The sequence below is a fragment of the Sturnira hondurensis genome, unplaced genomic scaffold (genome assembly GCF_014824575.4).
Source record: "Sturnira hondurensis isolate 20B ecotype Veracruz unplaced genomic scaffold, ASM1482457v3 Scaffold0011378, whole genome shotgun sequence".
In the NCBI taxonomy this organism is placed as follows: domain Eukaryota; kingdom Metazoa; phylum Chordata; class Mammalia; order Chiroptera; family Phyllostomidae; genus Sturnira; species Sturnira hondurensis.
The window spans coordinates 2,416,788-2,432,407 of NW_028084009.1; the positions used below are offsets into that span (position 1 = coordinate 2,416,788).

The following is a 15,620-nucleotide window of genomic DNA, read 5'->3' on the forward strand; positions in this document are numbered from 1 at the left end:
GCTGTGAGGCACGACCTCCGCTCGTGATTCCCAACCTTGGCTGTACAGTCGAATTTAAAATTTAAACGAGGCCAGGGTGTCCCCAACTGCAGTGTCCTGGAGAAGCCGGTTAAATATACAGATTCTGAAAGTTCTGGCTTCAGGTGGCGGAGCCCCGGAATCCGTTGTCTGCACAGCGCCCCGCCCCGGGTCTAAGGCCACCAGGGAGAAGCCTCTGGGCCGACGCGCGCGGGCGCCGCCCAGCAGGTGAACGGGCGCGGTCCTGCGGGGGCGCGGGCGGGGGCGAGTACGCTAATTGGCGTTCGTGCTCAGACTGGCTGGGACTTCGATGAGACCCGAGGGGAGGGGGAACCCCTCCTTGCACCAGGTGAACTGAATCTTACAGGGAGCAAGAAAGCCAACGCACACCCCCCAGGTGTTTACTTTCTCCCCAGTGGGGTTATTCCTGAAGGCGGGTCTGTGGCCCGAGCTTGCCCGAACCTGAGAATCACGTGGAACCTTATTTAAAACGACCCAGCCAGGTTCAGCTCTGAATCCCGGCACGGGCCTGGGGATTTGTGTTTGCAACTGCGTCGCTGTGGGGGCGGATTTTCCGCTGTGGCTTGTGCCCCCTGGGGACGCACAGCGTCCGGGAAAACGCCCGCTGAGGTTACCTTGAGCAAACCCAAGGGGAAGGCGAGCGAGAAGAGAATTTTTGTATTTCTCAAACACTGAGCTGTTTTCCTCAACCTTCCTGTTGATTTTCAAGCTGTGGCTGGATTCTAGGGATGTTTGTGTAACTGGAAGGTGAAGTCCCTCGAGGTTAAAATTAAAAAAAAATTTTTTTTAAACGATTTAAAAGTTTTCTTCGGGGTGTGGATATAGCTACACAGAAACGTAATGCAGTTTGGAAACACACGTCTGTGCTCGGGTTTCCGGGGTCTCCTTTTGGAACATCGCAGAAGGATACTGGGTGAACTGGGGGCAGTGGTTGCCTTTGGGGAAGCTGAAAGGGGGAGCGCACCCGGCAGGGAGGGTGGGTGACAACTGACACCTTTGAACCGCTGAGACGTGCACGCGTTTGGGCGGAGCTCTTTCCTCTTCAGCTCTGGGGCGCACAATCAGATTAATGAATCCCTGCCGCACGACACCTCGTCATTACTGAGCCACCGCTGGCCAGTATTTGGCTGCTTGTTTGCTCCTTGTCTTATTAGGGTATAATAAACACCGGGGAAACCATCACCATAACTAGGACTTTAACTGTAACCTATGGTCGCGCACCACTACTCGCCCCCTCCTCTAATGTTATAGCCATTAACCTAACCCCCCACATACTCATTCCTTTGCTTTTTCTTTTTAGCAAGTTTTTTTTTTTTTGGTACCTATAAGTATTCTTTAAAAATATACATCACTTTGCACTGGTTGGGTAGCTCAGTGGGTTAGAGTGTTGCCCACATAAGCCAAGATTTGGTTTGATCCCTGGTCAGGGCACATGCAAAGAGCAACCAATGACTGCACACATAAGTGGAACAACAAACTGATGTTCTCGCTCTGCCTCTCTCCTCCCTCCCGTTCTTCACCCTCTTTCAAATCAGCAAGAAAAAAATTAAAAATATTTCCAAAATGTCATTTTAATTTCAAAAGAACGTCACAAAAGGGTACGTCATCTTCCAGGAATTGCCTTTCCCACATTTATACGATTACTAAGATCATCTTTCAGTCGATTTCTGTCACTAGCATTCATCCACGCTGACTGACATGTAACATTCCATGGTGTGAGCACACCAGATTCCATCCATCGGCTCTCCTGCCGATGGGCACACAGGTTGTTTCCTGGTCTTTGCCATGTGGAGAGTGGACCTGTGACCTATGCTCTTTCTAAAAAGTGTTAGTTTCTTACGTGAATGTCCATATTGGTTCCACTGCAGGTGACTAAGAGATGCCAGAGTAGTGGCCCTGACTTCTACTTTCCCTGCAGTGTAAAAAATACCATGGAGCCCCATCCTGTGTTAGTTTTTGCCAATCAACTTGACATACAACAATATCCCACTATGCTCATGCATGTTCCCTGTGCACAGTGTTTCAAGGAAAAAAAAACCAAGTCAATGTTTTTCACAAATGTAAATGACAGCAACTGATTAAATTTGTTTCATTTTCTTTGAAGGCATTGTTTTAATATTTCACCCTACCTGCTTTTAAATTTATGGCGCTAAATTCAGTTTAATACCCTGTTTGGTTTTTATGGCTTGATGGCAAGGGTCATAATTGAAAAACTGAAAAAACACCTCATAGGATACAGAGATCTAGGTGAAAGCAAGGTGCCACTGGCTGTGCTTAATGAGGCGAAGAGCCCTTTCTTCACCCCATTCCCCACTCACTGGTCCTTTTTTTTTAAAAAATCCAGCTTATACATTTTCGCCTTTCCTGAGCCTCGGTCTGGGGCTTCTGCAAATCAGCCGAAAAAAGGGGAGGCATGACTGTATGTTTAACACACGGATTTCACACCCACCGAGCTCCTTCTTTGGAAGATGTGTAAACAGACCGGAAATCCTGCTGCTGAGCTTGAATACACAGAGAGAGGGTTTTGTATCCTAATTTTTCATTGTTTTCAGCAATGGAATCACTGAACAAGGGACTCAAGGCCAAACATGCATTTCAAAATAACTTCTCCACGGGATGTTTCTCTTGCAAACTAGTCACTTTCTCATTCTTTCTACATTACCTTTATCCGGATATACTATGGTTGGATATGCTATGGTTGTTAGGGGGTCCCCTTTCTTCATGGAGAAAGTAAGTTTTTGATGCTTGTCAGTTTTTAAAAGAAAATGAAGAATAGCTGTAATTTTGAGAATCCAGTATTTTGCCCAGAGGTAGCCAGTGCACCGCGGAACTCCACCAGATCCTCCTGGCCACCGTCTACAAAGCGCTCCCAACTCCGGAGGCTGTGCAATGTGTGATAACTGAGGGCACAGGGGAGCCTCAGTTAGGACCCTGGCCCCGCTACCCGGTAACCTGGGCAAGGCTGCCCTGTGCCCCACTTTCTCATCCATGAAAAGGCAAGGCTGACAGCTAGGGAGCTTGGGAGGATGGGTTCCTCTGGGTCAAGTACACGGAGCAGCGCCCAGGACAGAAGCAGTGCCCCCTTACGAGTGAACAGTTACTACTTACGACGATACCGTTCGAGTTGTAGTTTCCTAAAATGATAGCGCTCATCTAGAATTGGTGGTTCCAATGACACTGGGCACACTGTACGTGGACACGAATCGGGTGGAAACAGGCCCGGGTGGATGTTACTCAGCCCTTCCAAACTGCACGCTGCCCATGCGTTCATACCGGTTTCAATACGTACATGTAACGAGTAATTTAATACTACTCATCATTAATATCGCTCAAGTAATTGCTTTATTTCTCAAGAGAAGTAGATAAAAATAAGTTATAATTGCCCCTCGGATTGTCCCGGGCCTCCCAGGGGCACGAGCACCTCGCCTGGGTCACGTGTTCTCCTCGGCTACCTCATCTGACTTCCATCATCACCGCCACTACCGTCCACGATGGAGACGGGACTGAAAAAGTGAGTGTTTATCCAGGTACAAATGATTCCCCAATGGGGGCGTACCTCTAGTCGGAAGCTAATCTTATCCCTCCGTTGGCTGGGAGCTAATTGATGGGCTCATCTGATGAAGTTCTGAGCCCACACAACTTCCTGGGTCTGCTCCAGATGTTGGCTGTAGAGTGACCTGCCAGCCGGAGGACACCCAGCAGGGCAGTCACAGAAAGGAGGAACTGATAATGAATGAATGAGTGAAGGCACGCATGTATGAATGCACGCATGTATGAAGGCACGCATGTATGAATGCACGAGTGCACAAGATCATTTCAGATAACGACGGCGGATGCGATCAAGAAGAAATGGGGTGGCTTTGGCTGGTGTGGCTCTGTGGATTGAGCAGTGGCCTGCGAACCAAAGAGTTGGTAGTTCGATTCCCACTCAGGGCAGTGCCTGGGTTGCAGGCCAGGTCCCCAGTAGGGGGCGCATGAGATGCAACTGCACATTGATGTTTCTTTCTCCCTGCCTTCCCTTCTGTAAAAATAAATAAATAAATAAGATTTTTTAAAAGAAAAAATGGGGTGGAGTGATGCAGAGAGTCACAGGGTGGTTGGTGGTGGCGGGGGTGGTTGGTGGTGGCGGGGGTGGGACTCAAAGGTCCCTGAGTTGGGCTAGCAGGGACCTTTGAGCTAAAACCTGGCTGTCACAGGCAGCCATGGGAAGCACCAGGTAGGTGGCCTTCCTGGGAGAGGAAACCGTAGCAAAGGCTCGGAGGAGATCGGCTTGGGTGCGTTTGAAGTAAAGTGAGATTCACTGACTAGCTGGTTCCGGACAAGAAAAATCCGGCTCACGAAAATATGAAAGAAATGTCCAAGCTCACTTATGATTAAAGACATGCAAGGTAAAACAGACGGAAATACTGTTTCGATTGGTTTTAGTTAGTGAAGGTGAGTGTGTGCTATGATCCAGCTGTGCCCTCCCCACCGCACTCTCAAACCTACCACGCAGGAGAATCACCTGGGGACCTTGTTAAAATGCAGATTCGGACTCCAGCGTGTCTCAAAATTTAACACGGACACAGCGCACCTGGGGATCTTGTTAAGCAGTGGACTCTGACTTCAGTGCTTCTCAAACTTTAATGGGCAGAAGGATGGAGATCTTGTTTAATGGCAGGCTCTCGGCAACAGACGAGCAAGAGGTGTTTAGCCTCACTAATTCCAAGGGAGTGAATATTAAACCGCCATGAATTCCTCTCTCCTTTTATTTTTCACCTACCAGATCAATAAAAATTAAGCGGGCTGACCGCATCTACTGTTAGGGGGATGCCGGGAAATTGGTCTTCGAATCCATTGCTAGTGGAAGCATGAATGTTTGTTTATAGCCCCTTTGGAGGGCAGTTTGGCAGTAAATTTTTAAATTGCCTGGCCAATGATCTAGCAATTAATTCTCCTTTCCCTCTATTCTTCTCCAGAGAAACATCTTCGAGTGTGCAGGAGGGAGTGTGTCCAAAGATGTTTGTGTGACACTATTGCCACAGCAAAAAAAAACCCCAAAAAACCCTGAAAGAAACGAAATGCTCAACTTTTCGGGAGTGATTAGGTTAAACCGAGGTTCGCCCACCCCACAGGATACCAGCCACAAGTAAACGTGATCCGCCAGATTTACCGATGCACGCATGGCTAGGACTCCAGGCGCACTGCATCAAAGAACAAAGGCCAGTTCGATCTAGATATAAACACATGCAAATCCGTATGTATTTCTGATGAGGACACATGGAAATCCAAAATAAAGAGGTACTGGAAGGCATCACACTCGCTGTGTGGTAAGTGAGGTGGGGGCGAAGGACTAAAGAATCTAAAGGTTCTGTGTGTGTGTGTGTGTGTGTAAGAGACCATCATCCTCACTAATGCGTCCTTTAAAAAAAGAGAGTGTATTCACATACTGCTTAATAGTTAAAAAGTAATACGTCGCTAACTTGTGTTCCTGTCGTGTAATGGGATAAATTCTATATGTCCATAGAAAGAATAATTCATTTCTATGTGCACTGATAGGGAATCTTATTCTTCAAGATAAATAAGTGAACTGGTCAAAGGATAGGAAAGTACACAAACCATGCTGTTGAGTTCATGTCTATATGCACATAAATACAAAATATCTAACAGCATCTCCCTATAAAACTTAACATACGCATATACAGGACGGGGCAAAGGAGGTTTGCCATTGTGAGGACACAAAACAGTTTATTCTTGTATTATTATTTATTAATATTTTATTATTTTCCATATGAACAATTATGAGCCTACTTTTGCTCTGCCCTGTATACGTGCACACACACACAAACTTGGGAATGTGGAGGAGACCAGAGACCCAGTCACAGGAGTTATCCGAGGACAGGACAGCAATATTTGTGACACCATTGTCCGAGTGGCCACCATCCTGCTATGGACCTTTCTACAATGTTTCAAGTTTTAAAATTGGGACAATCATAACATGTGGCACACACACAAGAGTGTATAACATAAATGTGTAATATAAGGAATAAAACAAACAAGAAACCACCCACGTTGGAGCTAGAACGTTCTTTGTACCCAAGAAACCATTCACATGGTCCCATCCAAAAGCTTCCCCTCCCTTCTGCCACTTTGTGCCCCCTATTTCTAGTTCTGGGTAATTATTAAAAAGAGGTTTGTTACCCAGGTAACATGTTGCTCAGTCTGGTCACTTGTTGAATGGTATGAGTAGGTTTCCTTCCCTTCGTTCAGTTTGTGTGAGGGAACAGGTGGCCGCCGGCAGCTGCACCTGGTTCGTGTTCACTCTCGCGTGACCTCCGGTGTGACCTCCGGTGTATGAATAGTATGAATACACCACGTTCTGTCTGCACCTCCCACTGCCAATGGGCGGTTTCCAGTTTGGTCATTAAGAGCAATGCAGCTATAAACATTCTTGCACGGGTCTCCTGATTCACTCAGAGAAGTATCTCTACGCCCAGAATCTGCATTGAACAAGATCTCTAGGTCATTCTTCTGCCCATTAAAGTTTGAGAAGCACAGAAGGCGAATCTGCTTCTTACCAAGCTTCCCAGGTGACCTGTACCCACGTTACACCTGGAGACACACTGGAGCCAGAATCTGCATTTGAACAAGGTTCCCCTGTGATTCTCACGCGTGCAAACTCTGAGAAGCACAGCGCGGGGGAGAAATAGCTGGATCACAGCATATGCTCCCGGTCAACTTTCCTAGGAGATGCCAAAATATTTTCCAACGTGACTAGATCAGTTTACATTCCCACCAGCATATGTAACTTCTGAAATGAAAGAAGGAAACTAGTTGAAAGGCCACTAGGGCACAGTCTCAGTTGAAAATGTAAATAACCAGCACACACATTCCTCACTTCCTCCTCCTCTCTCTTTTGCTCCTACCCCAAGGCCCGCTCCTGAATCTGAAGTGAAGGAACGAGATTCCGCCAGGGGCTACTGGGTGGGCAATAACGTGGATCGGGGGCTCTGTTTATAGAGAAAATAAACAGCCTTCACTTCATCTGGTGGCCCCCACAGGTTTGGAAGTTCCTGAACAGTAAAGGAATGTTGTCCAAGAACAGAAACCAGAAGCTTCCAGACCTGGGGCGGGGGGTGGGGGGTGGCCTGAGGTGGTTGGTTATTTTACCTACTCATGAGGAAAATGCATTCCTGACCCCTTCCTAGCAACACTGAAAGCTCCCAGACCAAGAGTCATTTTCCATGTCTTAGGCCACAGTCCCCCCTGACTCTAACAACCTCTAGTAGAGTTCATTCCAGAGCCATTCGTTGGTTTAACAAACGGGAATTGGGTCCCATCTGGATGTGAGGTGTTATGCTCACCTCTGGGAATGCAACGGCAAGCCTTTAGGGTAGTCACAGAGTAATGGGGGCGGGGACTAAGTGAACAAGACAGTGCAATGAAGGTTCACACGGTGGTCAGGCAAAGCTTCCTGCAAGAGGTGGATTCATAACCCCAGACGTGTAGGTCTTGGGCAGGCACAAAAAGTGAGGTGAGGGGGTTCCAGGCAGAGCAGATGGCTTGTGCATAGACCGGGAAGCAAAGAAATGGGCTTTTAGGGAACATCAGTCTGGCTGCAGGTGGGCGGGGTGGGTGGGAGGTAGAGGCAAGCAGAATACGATTAAACCAGTCCCTAGTCCCCCTTTCCCCTCTGCCCTATCGAACCTCAGACACATCCAGAGGCCAATCGTAGGCTGGTCTGGCCAGGTGTCTTTGCCCCTCCTCACCTAGGAAACGACGAAGTGGAACAGCGGTGGTGGTGGTAATGGCCATGAAAAGAGTGGCCATTCACAGACGTTCTCCATAGCTGTGCACTACTGTAGAAGGCATTTCATGTGTGTTACATTGCCAGAGTCCAGCTCTTCATGGATATGTGATTTCGAGCAAGGTCTTATCTCCCCTGAGCCTCAGCCTTCTGTTCTCTAAAATGAGGATAATAATTCTACCTACTGCAAATTGTTTTTCTGAGTTTGAAGAGGGACTATATGTAAAAGGAGTGATAAACAGTAAACAATCAAGAATATCATTATTACTATTATTAGCCCTGGCTGGTGTGGCTCAGTGGATTGAGCATTGGACTGCGAACCGAAGGGTCGCCAGTTTGATTCCCAGTCAGGGCACATGCCTGGGTTGAAAGCCAGGTCTCCAGTAGGTGGCGCTCAAGTGGCAACCACACATTGATGTTTCTCTTCCTCTCTTTCTCCCTCCCTTCTCCTCTCTAAAAGTAAATAATTCTTAAAAAATATTATTATGATTGGCAGTCATCTACCTGCTACCTTTACAGTCTAATAACCTTTAAAACTTTTTAAAAATAGACTGATTATTGTAAGTTTATTGATTATATTGAATACCTACATTGTGCAGGTGTGCAGGAGATGAATCCGTGAAAAAGAAAGGAGGGATGTGTTTGGAACACTTAGGTCAGCCATACTATAAAATGATCCCTTCTTTAGTTAGGCTATTGCTTTGGGCTATTTAACAGAGACCAGATAAAAGCAACTTAAATAAAACAGAGGTTTATGTCTGCTGGGCGATACTCCATGAGACCATCTTGGGACTCATCTCTTAGCTTATTGCTTTGTTATCCCCTGGAATGTTTTCCTTGAGGCAAAGATCCACACCAGTGACGCAGCCCAGGGCCAGAAGCAAAGAGGAAGAAGAGGGCGAGCAGCTGTCCTTTACGGAGGTGACCAAGAGTGTGTGTCATTCTTGGTTGTGTCCTATTGGCAAGAATGTAGTCACATGGTCACATGTAGCTGCAAGGAAGTCTGGGGACGTGGATTCTAATAGGGTGGCTGTGTGCCTGACTCAAACTTGGAGGACTTCTGGGAATTTATTCTACAGAGACACAGGCACACACACCAAATGGCCCATCTGCACGATTATGCATTGTAGCACTCTTTGAAATTACAAACACCTAGGAATAACCCCAGTGTCTGTGTATAGGTCACTTGCTAAATAAACCATGCTAGAGGCCTACTCAATGAAACACTCTGCAGCCATAAAAATAAAGAGAGGGAAAAAGGTCCTTATATACTAATATGATAAGGTCTTCTGAATACATTAGTGAAAAAAAAGAGAGAGATAGAATTGTGTATCTAGTACAACTACTTTTTTTTTTTTTTTTGCAAAAGAGAAGGGGTAATGGAAGAGTCCATTCATATTTGCTTACGGATTTGCATGAAGAAACGTTGCAACAGCAAACGCTGCCGGTGCCTCACCCCACCCCCTTGTCCACACCGCCTGGGTGCATGCTGGACGGACTGCCATCTGCCAGCACCTGCACGTCTTTTCCCGAGGGTTTTCTCCGGTTGCCAGCATCCCCTCTGCCTGCCTGTGCCGCAGCCCGAATGACTCGGGCCACTGATCTCCCGCCACTCCACGGGCAGCCCTCCATCAGCGAATGCTGGCGTCGCTGGGTAAGCAGCTCCGCTCCCTTGCCCGGCGGGTGCAGAACTCGGAGGCACCCGTTCCTCCCTCCGCCCCAGGGGTTTCCAGCAGGAGTAAGTGCCAGCTGTCCACCGTGGTGACAGTGTTGTCAACACCCCCTGTATCCCCTCCTTCTCACCTCTGTTTCACTTGCCCTCCCCACACAGCTGTGTCATGGGACCACCTCCCAAACAACCTACACGCTCTCTGATCCTCGTCCCACCCGAACAAGCGGACCAGGAAGAGACTCACAGACGCAGAGGACATTCCAACAGCTGCCAGGTGGGAAAAGGGTTGGGGGATGAGTAAAAAAGGTGAAGGGATGAAGAAGCACAGATCCAGTTACAGAACAGTTACGGGGATGTAAAGTGCAGTGTAGGGAATGCAGTCAGTAACACTGTAATAACTGTACGGTGCCAGATGGGTACCGGATTTATTGGGGTGATCGCTCAGGAAGTTATATAATGTCTAATCACTGGGTTGTATACCTGAAACTGATATAATATTGCACATCAACTGTAACTGAAAACAAAATATTATTTAAAAATTTTTTTAAAAAATCAATAAAAGCAGTCACCCATGAGGACCAGGAAGGGAACACAGGATGGGAACACAGGATGGGAGAGAACTCTCCACATGCACCACCTTAGATTGCTTCGCCATTGGGATTGTGAACACGGGAACTATTCGTGGAAGACCTCACAAAAATATCAGCGGCTCTCGTCCTAAAAAGGACAGCACACTAGTGCCAGGGGAGAGCTGTCTTCGCAGGGCATCCCTGCCTGTGATGCCCATTTCTGCTCGATGTCAATCACTGTCTGCCGTGTTGCGAAAGTGTGAGTCCCCCACCTCCTCCCACTCTGTTCTGTTACGGGGACAAGTTCAAGGCTGCAAGTGGGATGAGGGAGTTGAGGGTGATCGTGGATCCTGGCACTGCCTGTCTGGCAGTGAGCAACAGGGACCCAGGACTTTTGGGCCTCAGTTTCATCCCCTGAGAAGTGGACATAATAAACACCCATTCAGCCTTTTCAAGTTACAAGAACAATGACCCCTGTTGGATCTAATGAAGCTCACCCTCAATAAGTCTCCAGGCCTGAGGAACTTACTATGGATTGCTAAATCAACCAGCCAATCAATCAATCAATCAATATGGTAAATGTATTTAACTTGAGGTGCTGGGCTTTCCTTCTACAAAGAAGTAAAACGTATAGTCTTGTCACCACAGGGACACTCACTGAGAAGTAATGTGGCCTAATGAATGCTCCAAAATATACAAATGCCGACACAGCACAGAGCCGGTGAAACCACAGTTCTGTGTCTGGGGCCTGGAGCAAATGGCTTACCATTTCTGGGACCTGGCGTTCCCATCTGCGAAAAGAGCAACACTGCATCACCCACTGTTGTGGGCTTTCCTGAGGGTTGATGACATAGTTGTCACACGCTCAGGGCACTACTTGGCACAGGGAAAGAAGTCAACAAAAAATGACCTCTTTCCACCCATTCCTATAAATACCTAAGGCAGCTTTGGACTCAATTTTTGTAATGCTGTGCCTTTTAGTTGGGATCGTATGCTTGAAAGTCACAAAACATGGAAGTCGGCTGCCATGAGGTGAGCCGTGCAGTGGAGAGGCCCGTGGGGCATGACCCTGATGACACCCTCTGGCTGACAGCTAGCGAGGACGTGAGCCCTTGAGCCCAATGGGCCACAAACAACTGAATCCTGCCAACGACCATGTCAGTGAAGCTTGGAAGCAGGCGTGTCTCCAGTCCAACCTTCAGCTGAGACCCCAGCCCTGACCAACACCTTGCCTACAGCCTTGGGAGAGACCTTGAGCCAGAGGACCCAGGTAAGCGATGCTTGGATTCCTGACCCACCGAAACTCTGGAATAACATCTGTGTTTTTTGTTTTAATCCACTAAGTTTGGGGGTAATTTGTTACATAGCAAGACATAACAATGCATCCCTACTTGGAAGTGTAGGCAGTGATAGCCTTATATTCTCACACATCCAAGGAAAAGGAAGGTAAATTCAGTGCCTCCGTTTCGATCATGCAAACAAAAGCTGCGAGATTCAGCCCCGATCAGGCCCGACTGACTTGCCTTGGGTCACGTGCCCATCCTTCAGGCCAGGAGCTGTCAAACTATGTCCCATGGACCAAACACAGCCTGCTGCCTGTTTCTGTAAATAAAGTTTTATCGGAACACAGCCTTGTTCATTCACATGTACTGGCTATGGCTGCATTTGTGCTGAAACTGCGGCACGGAGTAGCTGTAACGGAGACTGGATGACCCCCTGTGTCTAAAATACTTACTATCGTTATTTCTGTTGAAACCGGCAACCATTTCTGTCCCTTTAGGAAAAGCATTGCTGACCCTTGCTTTAGACCAGTGACCCTGACCAAGGTCATGGGGTACTATGATTGGCCAAGGGTGGGACACAGGCCCTCCCTCATGTGGGGGCGTGTCAGCTCCACCTGAAAAGCACAGGGGCGAACGTAGGGCTGCAGTGGACCCCAAGGATCTTTGGCCGATGGTGCCTGCTCCTCTGCCGAAAGGCATCTGGATGCGTCGGTGCTCTGTGCTGGAGTCGGCCGAAAGCCACTCTGGAAACACAACGACCAATTGGCTAATTTGTAAGAACTTCTAATAGTAAAAACATTTAAATCCTTGCTGAGCCTTCAACATACCAGTCTTTCATATTGACCTGAACTCTGCTTATGTTTCTGCAGAGCTGGCTCAGAATGAACAAAACCCTCTCTAGGAGACTGTGGCATCTCAGACAAGCTGAGGGATCTCCAGGACTTGGTTCTTTTCTTTTTTTTTAAAAAAGATTTTATTAATTTATTTTTAGAGAGGGGAAGGGAGGGAGAAAAAGAAGAAAACATCAATGTGTGGTTGCCTCTCACATGCCCCTTACTGGGGACCAGGTATATGCCCTGCCTGGGAATTGAACCCATGACCCTTTGGTTCATAGGCCGGCACTCAATCCACTGCGCCACAGCAGCCAGGGCAGGACTTGGTTCTTTTCATGAAGCTTCTTCTGGGAGGGGCTGAGTCTCAGAGCCAGTGGGGAAAATGCTGTCTCTCCACAGAGATGTCCACGTGGAGACGGATGGTCTCGGGCAGACTGAGTGGGGAGTCCTGGAGGCAGGCTTCTCTTTCCCTTTCCCACGAAAGGGACCAGAAATGAAGAAAAAAAAGAGGAAGGAGAAGAAGAAGGAGGGGAAGGAAGAGAAAAAGAAGGGGAAGAAGGAGGAGAAGAAGAGGAGGAAGAAGCAGAGCCCTGGCTGATGTAGCTCAGTGGATTAAGCGCAGGCCTGCAAACCAAAGGGTCGCTGGTTCAATTCCCAGTCAGGCCCCCCAGTAGAGGGTACACAAGAGGCAACCACACATTGATATTTCTCTCCCTCTCTTTCTCCTTCCCTTCTCCTCTCTAAAAGTAAATAAATAAAATCTTTAAAAAAAGAAGAAGAAAGGAAAGGAGGCAAGACAAGATGAGAAGGAGAGACTTCCTATATTTGCATCCAAATTTTATAAGGACAAATACTTTTTTCATTGTGCGTGTATTGAGAGTGATTTTAAAGTAGAATTGTAGGGAAGACATCTTCCCAGCCATTCATTCAATAAAGACTGAATACTGGCTATGGCCATTCAGGAGCTAATCCTAAATGGAGGATTAGCAATGATCATCTCTTGTATGAGTCAGTTTTTGTTGCGAAACAGACAACCTCAGAATCACAGTGGCTTTCCTTAAGAAATCCTGATTTTCTTTCTTTCTTTTCCCTTTTTTTTCAGTGAATTCACTGCGGCTCTGCTGGGTTTGGCTCTAGCCTGCCTTTGAGGTCAGGTCCGCATGTCTGCTCTTGTTTCACTGGGCATGTTCTTCTCTGGACAGGTCCTGTGAGAATAAGATCACGAGCCAAATCATACAGGCACATTTAAAGCCCCTCTTCCAGTCAGATCCACTGGTATTTTGTCAGCCAGACGGCCACATTAGAACTGTGGCTTGGCCCAGAATCTATGGGGCCGGGACACACACTCCACCCTGCTGTGATGCCAATGGGCCAGGGTGGATAAACACAATTCTGTGCCAGGGAGGGAAGGCCGATTGGAAACAGTCATCTCATTTACTGCATTTACTGATGTTAAAAATAGGACTACGATCACATGGCTAAGACTAAACAGATTGATAGATGTATGAACAGTAATAATAAGTGTTTATCTAAAATATTATGTAGAAAACCCGACTCTGATCAGCTTTATGGCATGTGATGTATTTTTCTGGAAAACTGACCCACGGGTTGTGAAATTCTAATCTCCGCTGCTTTTCACCACGAGGGGGACACGCTGGTCATTATTTTACAGCCTCTGGTCTTTTATCAGCATTAACAGTAAATCAGAAGCCGATTTACACGCTTTGTCCCAACACAATTATCAATACCACTACTTCCCCCTAAAATGTTCCCAGTTTGGATGACAAACTCTATAACTATCTTGTATAGGTAATAAGATGTAGTGTTTTGTTCTCCAGAAATAAACAACCTTTCTAAGAGCTAACATTCACCAAGGAGCATCAACTTAAAATTTTTTTATTTTGCTTTCTCTTCAAGAAAAACACTCTGATTACCGTGACCTGTCTTTGCCCAGACCCGCACAACTTCCTAGCCCGCCTCAGCACGCTCACCCCCATTTCTCTGTTCCCTGCGTTCAGCTATGGGACTCCTACCCATCACTTTGACTTCTCTCCCCAATGCAGTCCAAATCTGGACTGTATGGCTCACCAGTCAGGCCGCTATGTCCCCTATCAGCGCATTTATGTGCTGTGACAAATGTGCTCTTGCCTGTCTGCCTTGCTAGGCTGTGAACTCCCAGCAAGCAAGGATCCTGCCCGCCTGCGTGGTCACCTGCGGTGCCACCTGCCCACGCCACTTTGGCAATTAGTCTTTGCTAAGTGAATGCGGTTGTTATTATTGTTTTAATTATTATAAGATGTCAGATATGCAAAAAAAAAGAAAATCCAGCAGAACACTATTGCCCTCAACCCGCTTTCTACCTGCTCCTCTCTCTGATGCTCACTCTTCTCTGGCCACCTAAACCTCGGACACCGCAGGCACGCTTCTGTTTTAGGGTTTTTGCAAGGGCTGTTCCCTCTGCCTGGAACTTCCTCCCTCCTAATATTCACTTCCTCCCTCTTGATATTCTCATGGCCCGTGCCTCCCTCCCACCGACCAGTCTTTGTTCTCACCTCAACTTCTCAGGGAAGCTGTCCCCCACCAGCCTGGTTGAAACTGCAACCCCTTGCCCCCTCCCCCCCCCACCAAGCACTTCTCCCTTCCAGGACATCGTATAAGGTGCTTATGTGTTCTGTTTATTATGTATCGTCAGTTTCCCCACACTAAGGAGGCAGACCTCACCGGAGGTCACTCTCTTTGATCCTCGACAGTCCCAAGTTTCCGGAACTGGGCCTGGCACATAGCAGGTGCTCAAGAAACACTGACTGACGGAGTGAACGAGGTCAATCGGCACTTTTGTCTGGGGATTAGAGTGGCCAGTCTCAGCCCTGAGATGCACAGTTCTGGGAGAGAAGACAACACGACAGGAAACAGTGGCACTCTAGATAATTAGATGCTTTCAGACCCGACTGTACCACCAACTATACTGCACTCGACGGTACTATCAGCGCCTGTACCATCGACTGTAGCACACTCAACTGTACCACACTCGACTGTAGTGTGCTCCTGGCTCCCTGGGCCCCTCTGCAAGTCCCATACATGTGCTCGAAGGGTCTACCAACAAGCTGACATTGTGACAGCTGACGGTGTCCCAACCTTTTGCCTCACAGTCCTCCTTTTCCCAATAACCAGACTTCATCCATTTCCACCTTCAAAACTCAGTGAAGGAACGCTCAGGAAAAGACAGTACTAGAAAAATATAGTGGTATAGAAGTGTACACCTGAAACCAATATAGTTTTATTAACCAATGTCACTCTAATACATTCAATAAAAATAAAAAAATAAAATTAAAATAAAAAATAAAAACGATTAATACTGGATAAATGAGTATATGAGTATCATCATTGCTAAACAACCACAAGATCAGCATTACAAACTTTGCTTCCTAAAGTAATGCT

General features: G+C 47.2%; 1 protein-coding gene across 1 annotated transcript in view; it reads right to left on the reverse strand.

Annotated features, from left to right (window-relative positions):
* ZFP64 (ZFP64 zinc finger protein) overlaps positions 1-15,620 on the reverse strand; it is a 65,915-nt gene that overhangs the window by 20,503 nt on the left and 29,792 nt on the right. The gene's annotated exons all lie outside the window — the stretch shown is intronic.